General features: G+C 41.9%; 2 non-coding genes across 2 annotated transcripts; both read right to left on the bottom strand.

Annotated features, from left to right (window-relative positions):
* Positions 1 to 488: 488 nt before the first annotated feature.
* On the bottom strand, positions 489 to 560 carry trnad-guc (transfer RNA aspartic acid (anticodon GUC)). Its single transcript has one exon. It is a non-coding gene; the product is annotated as a tRNA-Asp (tRNA).
* An 8524-nt stretch (positions 561 to 9084) lies between these two features.
* trnad-guc (transfer RNA aspartic acid (anticodon GUC)) lies at positions 9085 to 9156 on the bottom strand. Its single transcript has one exon. It is a non-coding gene; the product is annotated as a tRNA-Asp (tRNA).
* Positions 9157 to 21685: the final 12529 nt, after the last annotated feature.

Here is a 21685-nt window from a genome sequence, read left to right as displayed (position 1 = left end):
AAAGTTGTCTTCCTCTGAATCCAAGTGTGTCACCCCCGGACATAAGATTGAACAGCGCCACCACGGCTTAGTGGTCAAAATATATTGCGTCCGTAGTGGTTTAGGACTACCATTGGAAATGAATGGGAAACGGTTTAGGGCCGTTTAGCTAAACAATTCTCAGCTGCCACGCGGGAGGCCCGGGTTCGATTCCCGGCCAATGCAACATATTTTTCATTTATGCCCAAATTTTGTACCTTTTTCTCAAAATTTTGCTAAAAAATTCAATGCTTGTGAAATAAGTCTAAGCAGTTTCAGAATCCTAATTAAGCCACTCTCTCATGCTCAACAGCAGCTTCAAACTAGCATAAAGTTGTTAATGCTGGTCCTGTGAACAATAATTTTGAACTAGATGTTTTTGCCACAAGTCTGTCTTGATGATATTCATTGCACTAAAACGGTAAGTAAAGGACCTTCCACAACTAAAAAGGAAACAAAAACAAGTTTCACTCCCCGTCGGGGAATCGAACCCCGGTCTCCCGCGTGACAGGCTGGGATACTCACCACTATACTAACGAGGAGATGATGTCTGTGACTTGCCACGCCTGTTAAAAAACTCCTGACCTACTACAGCTCCTGCGTGTCTGTCTACATGTTTGTCTGCCTGTGGCGGCATTTCATTGTATGTAGGCATTGGTGGTTCAGTGGTAGAATTCTCGCCTGCCACGCGGGAGGCCAGCCGCGAATAGGTGTAATGCGCTGTCACCATGCAAACAGGACATACCTGCAGGACCCGAGTTCGACTCCCAGCTCTGGCAGAAGCTTATGTTACTTTACCCAATCTTTTCTATTTTTAGTGTTTATATTCTAATAAATACATATTTATTAGAAAACAATTACTTCCCACCCACAGATGGAAAAACCACATAACTCTATGAAAAATGTAAAAAAAATTTCCTTATTCATGTAATAAGGAACAATCACCAAAGACTCTGGAATGGTTGTGTCTTTGTGGGTCCAGGTTCAATTCCCAGCCCAGTGTCAATAATGTTGCAGCCGTTATACTGTAATTGTTTCAAATTCTGGTAATTGTTTGAAATTGCAGTGATAGAAAATAGAAGACCTCTGATACAGGCATTGTGCATTATTGTTTGGTCTAAAACTATACAACCAAACAGCTACAATGATTTACTAATTGTGACTCCCTTATAATTATTTGTCTGTTTTTAATTATTATAATTAAATGTATGATAATATACTGCTAGTAGGAGTCATTACTCTTTTAGCAGCATATACTTAACTTTAACTTGTTCCACAGGGTGGCATTAACACACTGAACTCTCAGATTCACTAATTACATAGTTACTTATCTGTATATATGTAAATATAACCACATATATGTGGTTATGGTGATAACCAATCTAAACATATTGGTTATCGCCAATACATGGTTCCATTTTTGGAACTGATCTTGTTTGTAAGATCAGTTCCAAAGCAATGCATTATTTGCATAGTTTTTGAACTGATCTTAATCTTGTATAAATGTACATTGACAGTGAATAATTATATTCATATGCATAGTTTACATTGATCTCATATAATGTGTAATTTAGTAAAAAGAAGCACTTTGTTGACATATTTATATTTACTTTGTATTAACAGAGAAAACAACAGTTTAAATATTTACATATTCAACTTTTTACATACAAAAGTTGCCATATTTACAGCATATTTTGATTTTTTATCTATATAAATATACGGATATAGAATAATAATAGAATACCTAAACATCTCAATAGAACCATGTAATATTTATTTTTTCTTTTCAGCCATCCATCTTTGTCGCTCTGCCTCATAAAAGGTGATTGCAGAATTCCTTCCAAGTCATCTCCTTAGCCATACCCTGAGACTTGTACATGGACAGAACCTTTGCAGGACAATATATGTATTCCCTGCCACACCAGGGAACCAGAGTGGATGTGTGGGCTATTGGGACCTTGTTTGAGGTCATGTGGCAGAACCTGCAAACCCGGCCAGTTGGCTGAGGTTCTGTTCTTTTTCTTTTCTTTCAGCCTTCTCATCCACCCGCTTTTGGTTTCCAGGAGTTCCTTTTGGAAAAAGGTGGTGGTGGAGAACTCCTCGAAGGTCATGTTGGGTGTTGATAGTCCTTCTGCGGCATATGTGTCATAAACCTTTTTAGAGCAGTAAAGTACTAACGGGCCTGCTGAAAGAGAAGTGAACGGAGGAGCCAGAAGTCTCATAACGAGACTTAGGCTGTCCGCAAGACAGACACCTTTTGGTTTGTTCTTCTTCTGCTGCTGCTCGGGTTGTTGACTCTGCTTTTGTAAATTCCCTCCACTATTTTTTCTAGGGATTCGGCTGTAATTGGTGTTGCTGAAGCGGGAGTAGGTGGGTTGAAGACATCGGGCTGGATGGCGGTCACATGACACTGGATGGCTGACCCTCAGTTAATGAGTGCCACAGTTCCTGTGTGTCCAGCAGTTTCTCAGGGCTTGTATTCATTGCAGAACTGGTGTTAAGTAGCTTTGCCACATGTTTCACATACCCAGAGATGTGTCGCTTAGTAGTTGGGTGAAACTGCTGTTAGGATCCGTGGCAGTCTGATGAACATCTGTGCATACTCCTGATCTACCACTTTCAGGATGTCTTTTTCCCCATGGTGTTTCTGAGCAAGCCATCTATTGCCTCTTTCATTTGTGGGGTCCACCGTGTGTGGTCTAACACAAAGACCGCCCACCTGTCTTTACAGGTCAGTGCGGGCACTTCTTGGTGAGGACCTCAGAGGAAGAGGATGTGAAGTCTCTGAAACACAATGAAGTAAAAATCATTAGTCTAAGGTATAATTCAAAAATTGAACGCATAAATGTAAATACTGCCGTGAAAACTGGTTAAGAGAGTGAGATCTGTCCAGGTACACGCAGAAAACGGAATAAAGGCTGAGAAAGGCCTGAGAAATAACAGCAAATCTTGTATATTGATTTAATGATGATTAAGAAACAAGTATAAATATACACATGTAAGAGTAAAATGTCTGTACTGTGTATCAAAAATATATGTTCTGTATTCGTGATGATTAGATGTAATAATGCATTATAGAGATTTAGGTTTGTGTCTTTGAATTGACAGTAACAACTTGATTGTTGTATAATGATCACTAATTATTAGGAATAGGCTGCAACATTTATTGACACTGGGCTGGGAATTGTGGTGTGGTGAGATGTGGGCGGGCTGACTAACTGCGTAATAACAACAATACATAGCATTGTGTTTGCTCACCTTTGGAGAAATTTGGGCAATTTCACAAGAGGAAGGACTAGAGGCCGGTTGGGAGGCTGATCTCTCTGCAGGTGGAGGACAGTTACAGATGGAGGTTGTATTTCCTCGTCTTGGGTGATAGCTTTGAATGAGGTCCTTCTCTCTTTTTAAAGACTTGTGCTGTCCCAGTCAAGAGGTATGGCCGACACCCTGGTTCTTGTACTCAAGTCCAATCTTTCTCCAGTGTCCCTGTTTGAGATGTGAAGTGCAGGGTACTTTCCTGGCCAGTGATTCTTTTTGCAGATGTATTTAACTCAGCTATCAAGCTGGATCAAATACAGCAGGAAGGACAACTCCAGGCTGCTTCAGGTCCACCAGTCTCTGATAGTTCCACGCACAACTCCTGTCATGCCCTGTGCTTGGAACAGCTCAGTGGAGACCACATTTCAGTTACCCACTGAGCCTGATGGAAATGGTAGCCCTCTTGCTGAGACGTACCTCGCACAGGATCCAGATGGGGACCTTTGCTACTTCTCCTGGCACATGGTTGAGCTGAGTGTCCCACCATGTCTGTACATTATTCCTCAGACAGCTCAGGGTCACTCAGCATCCTCTGAGAATGTATTCGTGAATGCGCCACGTCTTCAGCATAGAGAACTTGAACAGAGGGACGTCGTTAGGATCCTTGGCCAGGTGAAATGCTTCATGACTCTCTCCACTCTGTCCAGCAGCTCTGTGGAGGTGGTATTTTGGTCCTGCAGTGCTCCGGATGTGTTGTTTTGTTGGATTGGGAGGCATAATACCACAGGACACATAGGCCTCCTTCGCTTCTTCAGATCCTCCTGATCTCTACAGAGAAAGCAGCAGAGAGGAGCTGACAGAAAGTGCTGAAAAGAGGGTGATGTTCTGATGTGCACTCCCTTGAAGCGCTGCAAACAGTGGACAAGTCCAGCTTCACGACAATGTTTGAATTGTAGCATGACCTAGAGGCACAGGTGTTTGTTAGGGGTCCTGAAGTAGCTGCAGACACAACGGAAGGGGTTGTTCTCCAGGCATCCCAGTTTAAATGCTCACCAGGGATGGATTCTTCGATCTTGAGGAAGCACAGCATCCCTAAAAAATTATGAAGGATCTTAACAATCAACAGAAAAATTAGTGAACATTTCCCAAAGGAGGGAGGGAGGGGGAGGGAGGAGGGAGGGAGGGAGGAGGAAGAAGGAAGGAAGGAAGGAAGGAAGGAAGGAAGGAAGGAAGGAGGAGGAAGGAAGGAAGGAAGGACATACACATTGCCTAATTTTTTTAAATAGACATGATTTTTAATTTGGGATATTTGTGATATTTCATTTTTGATGTTGTCTTTCTGTATGCGTCTTCATGTGAACACACCAGAATTTGTTGCAGTTTGAAAGCAATGAAAGCAGTGGGTGGCTGTTCGTACCTGTCACCCGTGGAAGCCTGCCTTCTCCACTCCAGCTCATCGTACCTCTTGGCCATCCCCTGGTACATTGGTTCCAAGGATTTTCACTCTCTGACTGAACCATGACCCAGGAGACATTAACCAGTGTTCATTCATAATTGCGTAGCTGGACATGATTCCAGATGCTAAAGTGACCTTTCGTGCCACCTTCCTGGTGTGATCAGACCTGAAGACCTGCCCAAATGTGCCTTGAAGGAGTCTTGACAAGCTGGCTCTTGACGTCTGTACTCCTCTAGCAAACAGTCTGTGAGGTAGAAAGCAGACACAGAGATACCACACCAGCCATTTGGATCTCATAGGAGTTAAATGGATAGGGTGTGTGGCTTTTTCTGAAGAACTGCCCAATGGTCCTCTGTCCCTGTACCCCAGCCTCTGCATCCCAGACGCTCTCAATGGCCTGTAGATAAGCTAAATGAGTCGTTCATATTTGAGATGCATGAGCTCATTCACTGCTTGGCCATATCTGCTGGTGACTTTCCGGTGCGTCTGAGTTCATCCATGACTGACTTACAGATGGCCTTCTTGTAGTAAGAAATGCTGGCAGCAGGTTGGTGAATCTTCTGGGCAGCTTCTCAGCCAACGAGGATGTCAGCAAACCAGGTCTTCCGACAAGACTACAGCAAAGTCTAAGGACAGGATGTAATATTGCCCACTGTCCAACAATCACCCGAGGTCGGCCCACACCAGCGGAAACTACTTGTGGTTGAGGACATCCATGAAGACATGGAGGTTGTAGTTATTTTCAGCCTCGACATAATTTCATTTTCAGGTTTCCAAATAAAGAATGGGTGAAGCTGAAAAAGTTGGCACGGGAGCTCAGCCACTGTGTCTATGAGCTCAGGCTGTGGAGGATGACGCCAGAGGGAAATTGCATTTCCACATTCGCACAGGACGCCCAGGCACAGGCCAAGATCTTGCAGCTCTGTCCTCATCCACAGTTCTGATGCTGAGAACAGTCCAGCTGTTCATTCATGATCATGTTGAATCAAGGCACATGAAAGGGTGGCTGAGCTGAGGAAGCTGTAAAAATAAAGATATGAAAGATATGAAAACACATGGAATTAGGTTCCAGTAATACAAAAATAAAAAATTAAATTACAAATTTGTAAAATGTTTCCAAATAGTAGCACATTATTACTAAATATTTGAAAGACAGTGTGAAATGCTTTTAATAATCAAACTACTCAGAGTAAAAAATAAAATAAAAAAGTTTTTTGGATGCAATCTGTTCTTACCGTCTTCAGCACTGTCTGCAAAGGAAAGACTCTCTGTGCAGTGGTGAAGCTGCGCTTGCACTGGAATCTGAAGAGAATGTTTCATTCTGTTATTTCTCTGTGGCTTCATTATATAAAACAACAGATAAAGTAGCTGTGAATAGTGATGCTACCTATGCAACAAACAGATCTTTAAGATTAGTTAAACTACTTTAACCTCTGATTCTTTTGCACTTGCTGTTCCTCACCATAAATGACAGCTGTGATGGAAGGCCACAGCATCTTTGTGTGATTGCCAGGACTGTAAATATCAGAAGGAAGTAAAAAAAAAGAACGTTTATTGCCTAAAATTACAAGTAAGATTTCTATTACAATTATTTAAAACTCTTTACTGCACGTTGAGGATTCCGTTCACCTGATGCTCAAAGGCCTGGATACTGTTGCAGTTGGTCCTAAATAAAGAGAATATATCAGTCACTGTGTAAATCACAACTGAACTCGACAATGGTGTAGGTGAAAACTCAAAAAGTTGTACTTTTATTCCTTCTGCTTATAGACTTCTAAAAATATAGAAGTCATTTCCAAATGTGGGAAACAAAACAACTCCACATTGAACACTTGACTTTAGCTTAGCAGGAGGAACAACAGCACTTAAATAAACATGCTGTTAGTAACAAATAATTCAAAAAAAAAAAAAAAAAAGAGGAAAGCATCCAGAATTGAAATCTATACTCACCAGCCTCTCCATCAATTCATAGTCCTTTGACATGCAGAGTAACGGTAGCAAACAGCAATATTGTAACAGGAACTTGACCGGAACGTGGCCAGAACACAGGAACATGGTCAAGGCTCAGGGTTGGAGGGTTATTCATCGTAAGAGAGAATAATACTCCAGTTCTGAAACCTCCTATTTTAAGAAAAACCTGTCTTTGCTCTTGAAGATGCTTTTGACACTGGGGTTCTCTCTGTTTCCGATGACCCTGACACTGGATACGCAGAGATAAATGTGTGAGAGAAACTAAGTGCAAGCAGAACATATTTTAGACTTTCAGCAAACAAAACCATAATCTGTTTACTGCTCAAGATTTTAGAGGGTGAGATGTTTAGCATTGCAGCCTCCAATCCTTCGTCCTCCTCCATCACTATAAGAGACAAAATAATAATAATTGTATACATAAAATTAAGGATCAATCTGGGAGGAATATTTAATTTTTAAGGCAATATTTGCCCTGTCATCTTAACACGTTTAATGCACCATTCTTTATTGCTCGCCCAGAGATGTGTCTGGTTCACTGGATGGTGTGTTGGTTTGACTGGAGGAGGACTGTTGTCTCTTGAGCAGGTACTGCTGCAGCTTCTTCATCCTGGTCCCAGGAAGGCAGCTCTTCTTCACTATGAAGCAGCATAACCATCTTCTCTACCATCCCATATTTCCTTCCACGTGCTCTTGGCCCGAGAACCAAAACCAACCAGCTGGTCATGTTCAGAACAGGCTGCTGTAACATTGTCTCTGCTGGCTTCATATTCCAGGGCATCTTTAATTTCTTTAAAACTGAGAGCATATTTCACAAAAGTAAGGAGGCTTACTTTGCTAAGGCTCTCAGTTATACAGATCCCAGCTTCCTCCTCCTCCTGAAGGTTTCTGATGAGGTACAAAGTGTAACCTGCATCATTTTCTAAGAGCCATCGGAAACTCTTCCCTTTATATTTCCCAAATTGGAGGCTGTAATCTCCCAGGACCTCTGACACATCTGTGACATCCCTCCTCTTTCCCGGACCACAGTCAAAGCATTCTGCCGCACAACATCCTCTCTCTTGGGCTCAGACTTGTCCCACAGACTGGGATTATTTTTTATTTTCTTGGCCTCAGGAGAGGGATCCTGGAGAAGAAAGCCAAGGGGTCCCTTGCGGAAAACCACACTTAGTCTCCCTGGATAAAAAATGGTCTTCTGCATTTTGACCTAGTATGGAGCAAAAAAGGATGGATCAGGTGTTAAACAAAATACTTTAAAAACTTTGAAATACATTTTCTTTAAATGTTATGATTAATACATTAGAGCTAATCAATGTAGAAGAGTACATTTTAATTAAATTCCAATTTTATATGAAATATAAATAAAACAAGGTTTTGTTGTGGAAAAAAATATTTTATCTAGAGTCTGGAAGAGGCCTAATTAGAAATGTATTAAAACAAATACAGCCAAAGACAGGAGGGACATAAGATATAATTTTTATCTATGTTTTTATTTACTTCTGCTGTAATCAGATCCCCATTTACGAGTATAATCTGATTTAAAAGAGACGTGTTTGATCATCTCACAAAAAATTAACACAGATTGAAATGGAATATATGATTTAGTAAAAATGCTGACTTTATCATCATCACACATGTTTGACATGATACGATAGTCAAACATACTATACATACAGTAGCAATGACAATAGTTGCGGTTTGTTAGGCAGTGTCATAATACTTCAGACATCAGCATGATTTTAATTCAGCTTCAGTGTCAGGCACCGACACATAAACCAAACATAACATTAAATCAGAAAACAAATTATATGACTAGATAACGCCAGACACCGAAGTAGTAGAAAGTAACGCTACCGCTACATGTAATATATTCGGCCGAAAAGACGCGACCGTGACGATAAACATGTTTTATATCCATCGGCATCACTTACCTATTAAAATGAAGAAGGATGGATGTGAAGATCGCTTTTCTTTGATATTTTTCCTCCTCTCCGCTTAACGCCGGTAATTTGTCCTAAAAATCTCAGTCTAACAGCCGGAAAGTTGTCTTCCTCTGAATCCAAGTGTGTCACCCCCGGACATAAGATTGAACAGCGCCACCACGGCTTAGTGGTCAAAAATATATTGCGTCCGTAGTGGTTTAGGACTACCATTGGAAATGAATGGGAAACGGTTTAGGGCCGTTTAGCTAAACAATTCTCAGCTGCCGCGCGGGAGGCCCGGGTTCGATTCCCGGCCAATGCAGTTTGTTCTTTTTTTTTACTTGTGTTATATAAAAACTACTATACTAGTAGTATACCACTATACTAACGAGGAGCTGCCACTGGACCCTACATACGAGCATAGGGTGTAGTTTGCCAAAAAAAAAAAAAAAAAGTTAGATTCTCCCCGTCGGGGAATTGAACCCCGGTCTCCCGCGTGACAGGCGGGGATACTCACCACTATACTAACGAGGAGGTGTCAGACAATTTATCAAGGGGTGTCATCGTGCCCAACCAACCCTCAGGGAGGCGTATGAATTTTTCTGTCTGAGTCAGATTTTCTACTGGTCTGCATTATCAGGTTTTGCCCAGTGTTTGGCAACTTTTGGCAACTGCATGACATTGCTTAATGGATGGCAAAGCTGTGAAATCTGACTTTGCCATGACCCCATGGCCACACTCTCCAATGAAAAGGTTTTGTACTTAAAGCATGTCAGAGCAACTTATCTTTCTTCTGACCCATTATCATGGTGATTAGGTCAACAGTTTCCCAGGAACACAAAAGTGACTTAATGTTGCGACGACCCCTGTCATTTGTGATTAACTGTCTTTGTTTCTCAGGTAAATTAGGTGTGGCTTGCAGTTAGGCCTTGACTGGGAGCACCTGGGCCAATGTTCCCAACCTATTAAAACCTGGCAGCTCCTCACACCAAGTAGCTGCTCATGCTTTGCCCTTAGCAAGCAGTTCTTGTATTTTGTTGGATTTGGTTTGGTTATGTTTAAGTAAATTGTTTTGCTGGAATTAGGGGAGAATCTGTTCTTTGGCCTACTTTGTTTGGGTCCCAGGTTAAAGTAGTGATGGGCAAATGAAGCCTCATGAAGCAATGAACCTTTCCAGCCCTTTGCTTTGCAAAAAGTTCATTACTCGATGCTTAAGTCATTGCTCACTAGTGACATCTGCTGGTGAAACTGTAACAGCCTTGTCACTCAGTTGGATCATACTTCCAAAAAGTACTAAATGCAATATTGTCACAAAGTTTTCATCAAACTCATATTTAGTAACAGGAGAATCAATGAAACCATATTTAATTGTCACATGCTTCAATTATTAAAATGATTTGGAGCCAATCTAATCCTGGTTTATGTTGAAGGTCAGTGGTTGTGTTGGTTTTCTTTTATGTCCAGACTGATTTGACAATAAAGACATTTGATGTTTTAGTGTCTTGGGAGTGCAGTCATGTTGGGGCGTTTGCTTTTTCTTTGATTTATAATTGGCTCTGATCCCTTATATTTGGCGAGATGTTAAATTTTAGTTCTGCAACACCATTAAATCTGTTTCTGCTGTGAAAGACAGATATGTCTTTGCTAATTAGACTACAAATAATAATGGTACTTTGCAGAAGGTGAGAAATTGGGAGGTGGAGGGGCTAATTATTATCTAAGAAGAATTTAATTGTGAGGACCATCTCAAAGTATTCCCAGGTGTCAGATTTTCCTCTTGCTGGCTCCATTTCAGACAATTAATCAAGTTTACTTGTGTAGCACATTTCAGCAACAATGCAGTTCAAAGAGATTTACATCATAAAATCACAAAAATATAAAGTCATAAAAAAAAACATAATCTACAATTGAGAAAACCAGTAACAAACATTAAATTTTGATGAGTACCATCATCAATACACATCAAATATGTTGGTCAATGTTCATTTTATTTTGGCCACTGAAGACAAATATTCTCCTCTGATGCGAGACCAAATGAACACCAACCCATGATGCAGCGCGGCTCATCGCGCTTTTATTTTGAAAACCGACACGCAAAATGAAGCAGTCACGTGACCCAGGCAATGCGAGGCCTCGTTTGTTGCCAGTCACGTGGTTTTCAGCAAGACGACACAAGCCTCGAAGCGGGGCTTCGTCGGACATGCCCCCTTTTTACTCGGTACAAGCCTCGAAGCCAGGATTCAGATAGCCCATCACTAGGTTAAAGTATGTGTTGCCACTTTAGGAGAAGTTTCCTTTGTGGGGAGTTTTCTCAGGTAGGCTGTAGTGGCACATCCTCTTTAGGTTGTGTCAGTTTTTTTTCTTTTGCTAGTGTTGTGGGGACTGGTTAGCGTCAGTTGTCTTTGGACAGCTGTCTCGGGAGTACGTCCATGGGATTTTGTGGGGTCGCCTGCTTGCAGGTTGCTCTTCATGCCCACTGGTTTAAGGTGCATAAGGACCCGCCGGAAGCCACATGAAGACTAGGGGTGCGTTTTAGTTAGCTTTGGTTAGGAAGTTAGTGAGAAAACTCTGACAGGAAAGTTTGAGCCTGTTTTCTCCAGAGTGGTCAGCACTACATTATCTTGGACCCTTTAGACCAGGGGTGGGCAACTCCAGGCCTCGAGGGCCGGTCTCCTGCAACTTTTAGATGAGTCTCAACTTCAACACACCTGAGTCAAATAACGAGGTCGTTAGCAGGACTCTGGAGAAACTGACTGCGCTTAGGAGGTGATTCAGCTGTTGGATTCACGTGGCTTGGACCAGGGAGACGTCTTAAGAGTTGCAGGACACCGGCCCTCGAGGACCAGGATTGCCCACCCCTGCTTTAGACTGTTCATTTCTTTGGCAGAATGCTGAACGCACTTTGTTGCTTTAGTGCATTTTAACAGAAAAAGCTCAGTCAAAAAGGTGAGACCTGCTATTATGAAAGCTTACGAACTGGTTTCTGAAGCTTACCAACATCTTTTTTGCAGTGGGAAATGTGGGGAACAACAAAACCATTTTGGAGTTTGTGCTTGACTTGCAGAACCTTTTTAACCACTGGTGCTCTACTGAAGGTGTGGTGAATCATTTTTGATATGTTTTCTTGTGTTTTTTTGCTGGGTGATGGCAGAAGAAGCTGTGAATGAGGTGTTACTCCCCTTTTCAAAGACCTATGCTTGTCCCAGTCAAAAGATACTGGCCAGCAGCCGGGATCTGCGTACCCCAGTCTAAATTGTTCTCCGTTGTCCCTGTTTGAGATCTGGAGTGCAGGGTACTTTTCCTGGCCAGTGATCCTATGGAGGAATTCAAAGGTGCTAAACTCATGAATTAAGAGACAATACACAAAACTCCATTCTCTCCGGCTCACTGACAACCAGGAAGACATTTAATGCACATCTGCGGAATCACATATTACATTTTCATCATCTCATTTTCATTGTCTCAGAATCCAAAATGTCTTGTCTCCCGCTTCTGGCTTCGAGCAATTATACAGTTTCAGTCTGCTATTGTGTATTGGAAACCGTCTGACCAATGGCTTCCAACTGTTAACATAATTATATTCTTCAACGTTCCCCCCTAAAATAAGTACACTTATTTTCTAGTTAATCCGTAGTGCATTGCTCTCCCATGGTCATAGGTTCCATTGGTATAGGATCGAAAAACCCTCTCTGACAATCCTTTCATCTGAGGGAAAAAATTATCCTATGCCCCCCCCTAGGCAACCACCCTCAGGCACCAGTGAAATCAATGACCATGGTACCCACAATGATTTCTACTCAAACATCATCAGAGGACAATCGGCTTGGTTTGAACCGAGTAGTAGTACATCGCACCGGAATCCAGATGGGGACCTTTGGTTAAATATGTCAACATTAATAAAATTTCAATTAATCTGATGGTCATTGGGATCCTTGACCAGGTGAAAATGTTTCATAACTCTCTCCTCTCTGTCTAGTGGCTCTGTGTGCAGTGGTATTTTGGTCCTGCAGTGCTCCTGGATATGTTGCTTGGTTGGATTGGGTGGCACAATACCACAGGATACGTGGGCGTTCTTGAGCTTCTTCAGATCCTCCTGATCCACCACAGAGAAAGCAGCAGAGAGGAGCTGGCAGAAAGTGCTGAGAAGAAGGTGATGTTCCATTGTGCACTCCCATGAAAAGCACTGCAAACAGTGGATCAAGTCCAGCTTCACTACAATGTTGTGATTATAGCAAGACCTTGAGGCACAAGTATTAGTCAGGGGTCCTGAAGTAGCCGCAGCTACAATGGAAGGGGTTGTTTTCCGGGCAAGCCAGTCTTGTTTTTAACAGCAAGACTGGCTTTTAAATACTCACCAGGGATGCAGTTTGTGACCTTGAAAGAATCATAGCAATCCCTAAAAAAAATTATTTTTCTGTATGTCTCACATGTGAACCACATTTGTTGCAGTTTGAAAAGCAGTGGATGGCTGTTCAGACCTGTCCACCCATGTCCACACTGGAGAATGCCTGCCTTCTCCAGTGTCATCGTAACTCTTGGCCAGTCCTTGGTACATTGGTTCTCAGGATCTCTCACATAACCCAGGAGACGATTAATCAGTGTTCCTTCATAATTGCTTAGCTGGACATGGTTCCAGATGCTAGAGTGACCTTTCGTGGTACCTTCCTTGTGTGATCAGACCTGCCGAAATGTGCCTTGAAGGAGTCTTGACAAAGCTGGCTCTTGAGATCTGTACTCCTCTAGCAAACAGTCTGTGAGGTAGAAGGCAGACACAGAGATACCACACCAGTCATTTGGATCTTTGTAGGAGTTGAATTGATATGGTGTGTGGCTTTTTCTGAAGAACTGCCCAATGGTTTTCTGTCCCTGTACCCCAGCCTCTGCATCCCAGACGCTCTCAATGTAAGCTAAATGAGCTCGTTCATGTTTGAGATGCATGAGCTCATTCACTGCTTGGCCATATCTGCAGGTGACTTTCCAGTGCGTCTGAGTTCATCCATGATTGACTTACAGATGGCCTTCTTGTAAGAAATGCAGGCAGCAGGTTGGTGAATCTTCTGGGCAGCTTCTCCAGTCAACGAAGACTGTCAGCAAAGCAGGTCTTCCGACAAGAGTTGCAGAAAAGTCTAGAGGACAGGATGTAATATTGCCCACTGGTCCCAACAATCACCTGAGGTCGGCCCACACCAGTGGAAACAACTTATGGTTGAGGACATCCATGAAGACATGGGAGGTTGTAGTTATTTTAAAGCCTTGACATGATTTCATTTTCAGGTTTCCAAATAAGGAATGGGTGAAGCTGAAACGGGAGCTCAGCCACTGTGTCTATGAGCTCAGGCTGTGGAGGATGACGCCAGAGGGAAATTGCATTTCCAACATTTCGCACAGGACGAGACCCAGGCCACAGGCCAAGATCTTGCAGCTCTGCCCTCATCCACAGTTTCTGATGCGGAGAACAGTTCCAGCTGTTCATGTCATGGTCATGTTGAAGCAATGGCACATCAAAGGGTGGCTGAGCTGAGGAAACTGTCATAAACATAAGAAAACACATGGAATTAGGTTCCCAATAATACAAAAATAAATTAAATTAGAAATTTGTAAAATGTGTTCCAAATAGTAACCACATTATTTACAAAATATTTGAAAGACGGTGTGGAAAAGCTTTTAATAAATCAAACTACTCAGAGTAAAATCATTTGTTTTTTGGATGCAATCTGTTCTTACCATCTTACCTCTGTTCATTTTTTTTGGCTTCATAATTTTAAGACAACATATAAAGAAGTTGTGAATAGTATCCAGATAGTGCTACCTATGCAACAAACAGATCTTTAATATTGCATTAAAATTAAAATTTTAAGGCAGTATTTGCCCTGTCATCTTAACACTTTTAATGCACCATTCTTAATTGCTCACCCAGAGATTTATCTGGTTCACTGGATGGTGTGTTGGTTTGACTGGAGGAGAACTGTTGTCTCTTGAGCAAGTACTGCTGCAGCTTCTTCATCCTGGTCCCAGGAAGAGAGGTCTTCTTCACTATGAAGGCAGCATAACCATCTTCTCTACCATCCCAAATTTCCTTCCACGTGCTCTTGGCCCGAGAACCAAAACCAACCAGCTGGTCATGTTCAGAAGAGGCTGCTGTAACATTGTCTCTGCTGGCTTCATATTCCAGGGCATCTTTAATTTCTTTAAAACTGAGAGCATATTTCACAAAAGTAAGGAGGCTTACTTTGCTAAGGCTCTCAGTTATACAGATTGCAGCTTCCTCCTCCTCCTGAAGGTTTCTGATGAGGTACAAAGTGTAACCTGCATCATTTTCTAAGAGCCATCGGAAACTCTTCCCTTTATATTTCCCAAATTGGAGGCGGTAATCTCCCAGGATTCTGCCGCGTCTGTGACATCCCCTCCTCTTTCCCAGTCCACAGTCAAAGCATTCTGCCGCCCAACATCCTCTCTCTTGGGCTGAGATTGGGATTATTTTTTATCTTCTTGGTCTCAGGAGAGGGATCCTGAAGAAGACAGCCAAGGGGCCCCTTGCGGAAAACCACACTTAGTCTCCCTGGATAAAAAATGGTCTTCTGCATTTTGACCTAGTATGGAGCAAAAAAGGATGGATCATGGGTAAAACAAAATACTTTAAAACCTTTGAAATACATTTTCTTTAAATGTTATGATTAATACATTAGAGCTAATCAATGTAGAACAGTAAATTTTAATTAAATTCCATTTTTATATAAAATATAAATAAAACAAGGTTTTGTTGTGGAAAAAAATATTTTATCTAAAGTAGCGGTTCTCAACGTGGGCGGTACCGCCCCCCCAGGGGTGTTCAGAGGACGGCAGGGGGCGCTGGCGGACATTTTTACAAAAGGGGGGCGCTGGGATGCCTCTGGGGAGCGTACTTGGTCGAAGGTAAACTTTACACCTTAGATGCACAATAATACCAGTTTAGACTTTGAGCAACTTGGTAAAACTGTCTTGTGTAACATTAAACCATGCTTGGCTGCAACTGTATCGATGGCAGCTCTTCTTCTATTCAGTGTTTGTAGCTTCTGTTAGCTTCTTGGCGCAGCTCCGTTCTCCTGCTACTAGTAGCTAAAATCACGATACCCTCTCAAAAATGAACCAATTTAAATAAAGAAATCCAGAAATCCCTCCATGGGTGATAGAGAGCGTTCATTTTATAGCGTTAACACCCGGGGTGAAAGTAAGGGGGTACGGCAGGGTACTGCGTACCCCTAAAAGATTTAGAGGGGAGCGGCTGTCTGCTGTAAAAAATTATTGGGTTAAACTGTGCAGCCGCGAGTGTGCCCACTAATTAACCGTGACTGATTAGTTTTTCAAGAACAATCTAAAACACGACTTAATCAGTTAATAAATAATTGTTTTCCCCCCATTTCATATTGTTTCTGAACTGTTTGTTCAGAAACAATGTTGTTTGCTGTTGCACAGCAGCCGTGCAACACGTCGACCGCGGAAGGTTTTGAGTCTATCTCGGCATTAGGTGACAAACTGAACGCCGCCAGGATGCTGAGACCAGCACATCCTCTGACTCGCTTAAAACGTTCAAACTTTATCAAACAACAACAACAACAAAAATCAACAAAACGCGCTCAAGTTAATGACCCAGCAAAAATAATAATCTCAGTAATTATTGTTTCAACAATTCTGTGCGTTTCGGTTCCATTACCAGCAGCAGTTTAAAATTAACTAATCAACCACCGCTGTGTTCATGAGAGGTTTATTAATCACAAAAATAAATATCAAGCCTGCAAACCTAATATCGTAACGGACTGAATGTTGTGTTTTTAACATAATCTCTGGTCGGCTTGTGGAGCGCAGGAGGTTGCCATGGCAACGGGTGTGCTTAAACGGCAAAGAGACGAAGAGTAAAAAGGTGCGAGTGGTTTAGAGTTGATCACCTGTTCGGGTTGTTTTACCTTTTTTTTTACTTTTGTCTTGACCCATCACAGCCGCTGTAGTTTCTGAACTTGGACTAATTACCTCGTTCTGTGAGTATACGTCATTTACAACTATATGTTTCATTGAGTATTTAACAAACAAATGGCTTTTACGGTGATAATTGTGTGAAATTAAATTGTTGAATATATATATACTTTTGTATATATACTGCTCAAAAAAATAAAGGGAACACTTCATTGTTCACTTAAATGTTAAAGTGTTCCCTTTATTTTTTTGAGCAGTGTATATATACTATACTATACTTTTGTCATAGTACTCCCAAGAATTTAAAACTAATTTCACTCCTGAACATAACCATATTATTTTCCAACAACTTCCAGAACAGTTTAATTTCATAGCTGATAACTGACGGTATATCAATGAATCTAAACATAAGAACAAATTGCATTAGTTCCTGTACAGCAGCTTTATTCCTCAGGAAACTAGAACCGCGGTCGGTAGCTCATTTTCTCACGAGCGCCTGTTAGTTCAGTTGCGATGACACCAGTAAATTAAACATAAAAGGACTCTATAGAACAAAAGTCCCCAAACTACGGCCCGCGGGCCAGATCCGGCCCGCCTCCACATTTGGTCCGGCCCCCTGAACAATACCAGAGAGCATTCAGATTATTTTTTATTTATGGTATTTTCCGGACTATAAGCTGTTTATATGTGGATTTTTCTTCAACCACCAGGGGGCTCTTTAGCAGGAAGTGAATCATTGGAAGTCTGGTTACTTGCGCACCAACACTGAGCCCACAAGCAGCAAAATGAGTAAGAAACAGATCAGATGTCTTTGGAAAGTTTCTTTGCAAAGGGAAAAGGCCCAAAGAAGAGGAAGGAAAACAGATTTATCCCGGACCGGTAGGTGAGTCCCACATTACAAGCCCGCTCTGCGTAACATGCGGCAACATAAATGAAAAAATGTCTTGACATTAAAAGTTCTATGTGAATAATGTATTTGGTCAAGACTTTTCCACGGTAAACAATATTCCTAAACTCACCCAAGATATTGTCAGCAAAATGTATTTGTTTTTTTCTGCATACAATAGCAGCAATATACTAACTATACACAAGACTGTCATTACTTGACATAGTTGTACTGTTCAAAACTTTTCGGTTTGCTTCCGTAGAAATGGCGTAGTGTCTGGACATGTTAAAATGTTAAACATTTTACCAGCCGAAATCCTCACCACTTTCAAATAGTTTCCTTTTTTATTTTATTTTAGTTGTTGCATGGACTCAATGAGTACAAACAACAAGTTGATGAGACTTAATGTTCCAGGCAAGAAGCCAGGTCACCAGTCTGTTGCAGGGCAACACCGAGGCACAGAACAAAAAACTATGCACACACACCTAGGGAGAATTTAGAGAAACCAATTAACCCTGACAGTCATGCTTTTGGACTATGGGAGGAAGCCGGAGTACCCGGAGAAAACCCATGCATGTACAGGGAGGACATGCAAACTCCATGCAGAAAGACATGGAGTCTTCCAAGGCCGAGAATCGAACCCTTCTTGTTGCAAGGCAACAGTGCTACCAACTGCACCACTGTGCAGCCCACATTACAATCAAAGTATATAAAACTTTTTATAACCAGTACCTGCAAATGAACCACCCAATTCAGGAGATGCTGCAGGTAACCAAACAAAAACCCCAAATCACAAGTAAACAACCTGGTTGTCCATTAGAAAAAGAAGAAATACATTCCAGGTGAGTAATGTCTTTTTTTCTCTTCATTGCAAGAAAGAAGGTCCAAAAGACCCAGTAGACGACGTCCAAACAGAAAGTCCCAAGGCCCCAGGCTAGGACCTCACTTTGAGGAATCTATTTAGTCTCTTCTTTTATCATGTTTGTATTAATTTAGTCAGATAAGTAGTAACCTTTGTCCTCCTTTTTTGCGTACCCAGGATTTCAGTTTCCACCGAAGAAACAATGTTATCTTCAGGTAAGTGAATCAATTTCAGGGAATTAAACAGAGTGAACAACTCTGTTTGACCCTCCACAGGTCATGCAAAACAAGTGAAAGTGAAGAATCATCCCTAGAGTTGTTTTTGGAACCTCCTCATCCTCTTACATGCCGAGCCCTTAGAAACTGCATGATAAAAACCTTTGTCCATCCATCCATTTTCCTCTATTGTTTCTGGGTCATGGAGCAGCAGCTTCAGAAGGTAGGCCCAGATTTCCCTCTCCCCAGCCACTTCTCCCAGCTCCTCGGGGGAAATCCCAAGGCGTTCCCAGGCCAGCCGAGAGACATAGTGTCCCTCCAGCGTGTCCTGGGTCTTCCTTGGGGCCTCCTCCCGGTGGGACGTGCCCGGAACACCTCACCGGGGAGGCCAGATGCCTGAGCCACCTCAACTGGTTCCTCTCAACTTGGAGAAGCAGCAGCTCTACTTTGAGTCCCTCCCGGATGACCGAGCTTCTCGCCCTATCTCTAAGGGAGAGCCCAGACACCCTGCGGAGAAAACTCATTTCGGCCGCTTGTATCTGGGACCTCGTTCTTTCAGTCATGACCCACAGCTCATGACCGCAGATGAGGTGGGAACAAAGATCGACTGGTAAATCGAGAGCTTCGCTGTTTGACTCAGCTCTCTCTTCACCACTGCAGACTGGTACAGTGCCTGCTTCACAGCAGACGCTGCCCCAATCCACCTGTCGATCTCCCGCTCCCATTTTTCCTCATTTGTGAACGAGATCTCCAGATACTTAAACTCCTCCACTTGAGGCAGGAACCCCTCTCCCAATCTCTCCCAGAGAGGAGACATTCCACGTCCCAAGAGCACCATCCATGTTCACAAGAATGTTTAGGAAATGAGTTTGCACACAGCCAGAACAATGCCTGCAGCTGTACCAAAACCCAAGCCAAAGCTGAAGCCGCTCATAAAAGATTCCCCACAATCGGACAAGAAGGTCCACATATTCCAGGATGGACGCTGCTGCCTCACTTCTGGCCTCAGATGTTCCCTCACAGCCTCCAATATCTCATCTTCTTCTGACTGGTTCAAATTATAAAATCTTTTAATTTTCATCATTAATTCCGCCATTTCAGTCGCTAATTCTTCTGCATTTAAGCCGCGCAACATCCTTCGTTGAATTCTTATATAAAATTCCTCAAGTTCTTCAAGAAATTCTGGATCCTCCATCATAAAAGTTTTACACGTTGCCACTCTTTCTTCAATGCTACACTGAAAGATCTCTTGGGAAAAAGTTCAAGTACTTAAGACTGTTTATGATGTCATAACAAGAGAATTATATTATGACATCACAGAGAGAGTGATGTCATAACTGACATATACTTGCATATATTTATGCATTTTATAAAATATGTTTATATGGTTTTCTTTTTTGCATATATATTGAAATATGTTTAATCTAGGTCATGCTAGTTCTGCTGTTATATTGTTTTTGTCATGTTTTAGTTCTTGAGAAAGTGTGGTGGGAATTTCCCAAGCGGTAACATTAGGACTCCTCCTTGCAGGAACTTGTTTTTTGCCAGACACTGACCTTACCTCGATGCCCATTGTGTTTTACCAAATCTCTTTATTGTTGTTACAGATGGTTAATCAAACTGAGCTTTACATACACAGTTTTAAACAAATATATGGTTCATTTATGTTCTTGCATTGTTCTAAAATGCAAGTTTATATAAACTAAAACATGAAAATGGAATCCAATAAATAAAAGGTCAGTATTTCATTTTATTTTCGGAACATTTTAATTACTTGCTTTACTTTCTTTGAAAAGGATAAGAAGGATGGTCATATTTTATTTTATTTCTTCAGCTCACTTCCACTGGATGCAGTGGAAGTGAGCTGCATCCAGTGCAGCTCACTTCAAGCTATTGCTTGAATAAGATACAAGCAATAGCTTGTATCTTATTCTGAAGATTGGAATTTTGATCATGGAGTCCCTTTTTCCATCACATTTGTTTATTTTTTTATTTCTTTATTTTATAACTCAGTTTTTCTGACATGAAACTTGGTTCAGCTTTTATGCTCACTTCTGAGCCCTGCTAAGAGCTGGAATTGTTCAGATGGGAACTACAAACTTGTCTGCCACTTTTACCCATAATGCACTGCAGTTTGATTGCTTCTCTGAAAGATGAGTGCCGTCTTTAAAACTCCCCTTTTTCACAGAGTTCTTTTGATTCTTTGTTTTCAGACTCCTTTGCCTGATATGAAGCTTCATTCAGCTTTTAACTTCTCTTCTGAGCTTCTGCCGACAGCTGGAACCAGAGGCGTCGCCAGAAATTTTGGGCCTCCTGACAAAATATTAGATTGGGCCCCCCTGCAAAGGTCGCCAGGCCGGGAATCGAACTATTTATCATTACTATTATTTTTTATTATTATTGTTAGTATTATTACTATTTGTTTCCTGCAAAAACGTGAAGAAAGTGACAACTTTGCCAAAACATGTTTGAGCTTTCACGGTGTCCTACCTGCGTACTTTCTCAGTGCTCAGCACGAGCACGCGCGTATTTTGCCGCGTCGGCGGGGCGGGGCGGCAGGGGGGGCCGTATCTGATGGGGAAACGCGGATTGACATAACACCGGGTTCGATTCCCGGCCAATGCGCTTCCTTTAAACTTGTATGAAGTGTGTTATATAAGAAAGAAGAGCAGAGACTGTATGTTGCAGAAGAAAACAGTACATTCTCCCCATCAGGGAATTGAACCCCAGTCTCCCGCGTGACAGGCGGGGATACTCCCCACTATACTAACGAGGAGTTACCATAGACCTTCCACCTGTTGTTCTCGGGTTCAGCTGAGGCAACACAGCGGTTTTGTGTGAGTTTGGAGTTACTAGTTACCAAAATATACAGATTCATTACACGCCAACTGAAATATTTCAGGCCTTTTATTGTTTTAATACTGATGATTTTGGCATAAAGCTCATGAAAACCCAAAATTCCTGTCTCAAAAAATTAGCATATCATGAAAAGATTCTCTGAACGAGCAATGAACCTCATCATCTGAATCAACAAAGTAACTCTAAACACCTGCAAAAGATTCCTGAGGCTTTTAAAAACTCCCAGCCTGGTTCATTACTCAAAACCGCAATCATGGGTAAGACTGCTGACCTGACTGCTGTCCAGAAGGTCAT

The sequence above is a fragment of the Poecilia reticulata genome, chromosome 2 (genome assembly GCF_904066995.2).
Source record: "Poecilia reticulata chromosome 2, P_reticulata-male-v2, whole genome shotgun sequence".
Lineage (NCBI taxonomy): Eukaryota > Metazoa > Chordata > Actinopteri > Cyprinodontiformes > Poeciliidae > Poecilia > Poecilia reticulata.
This window is presented reverse-complemented; position numbering and strand designations above follow the sequence as displayed.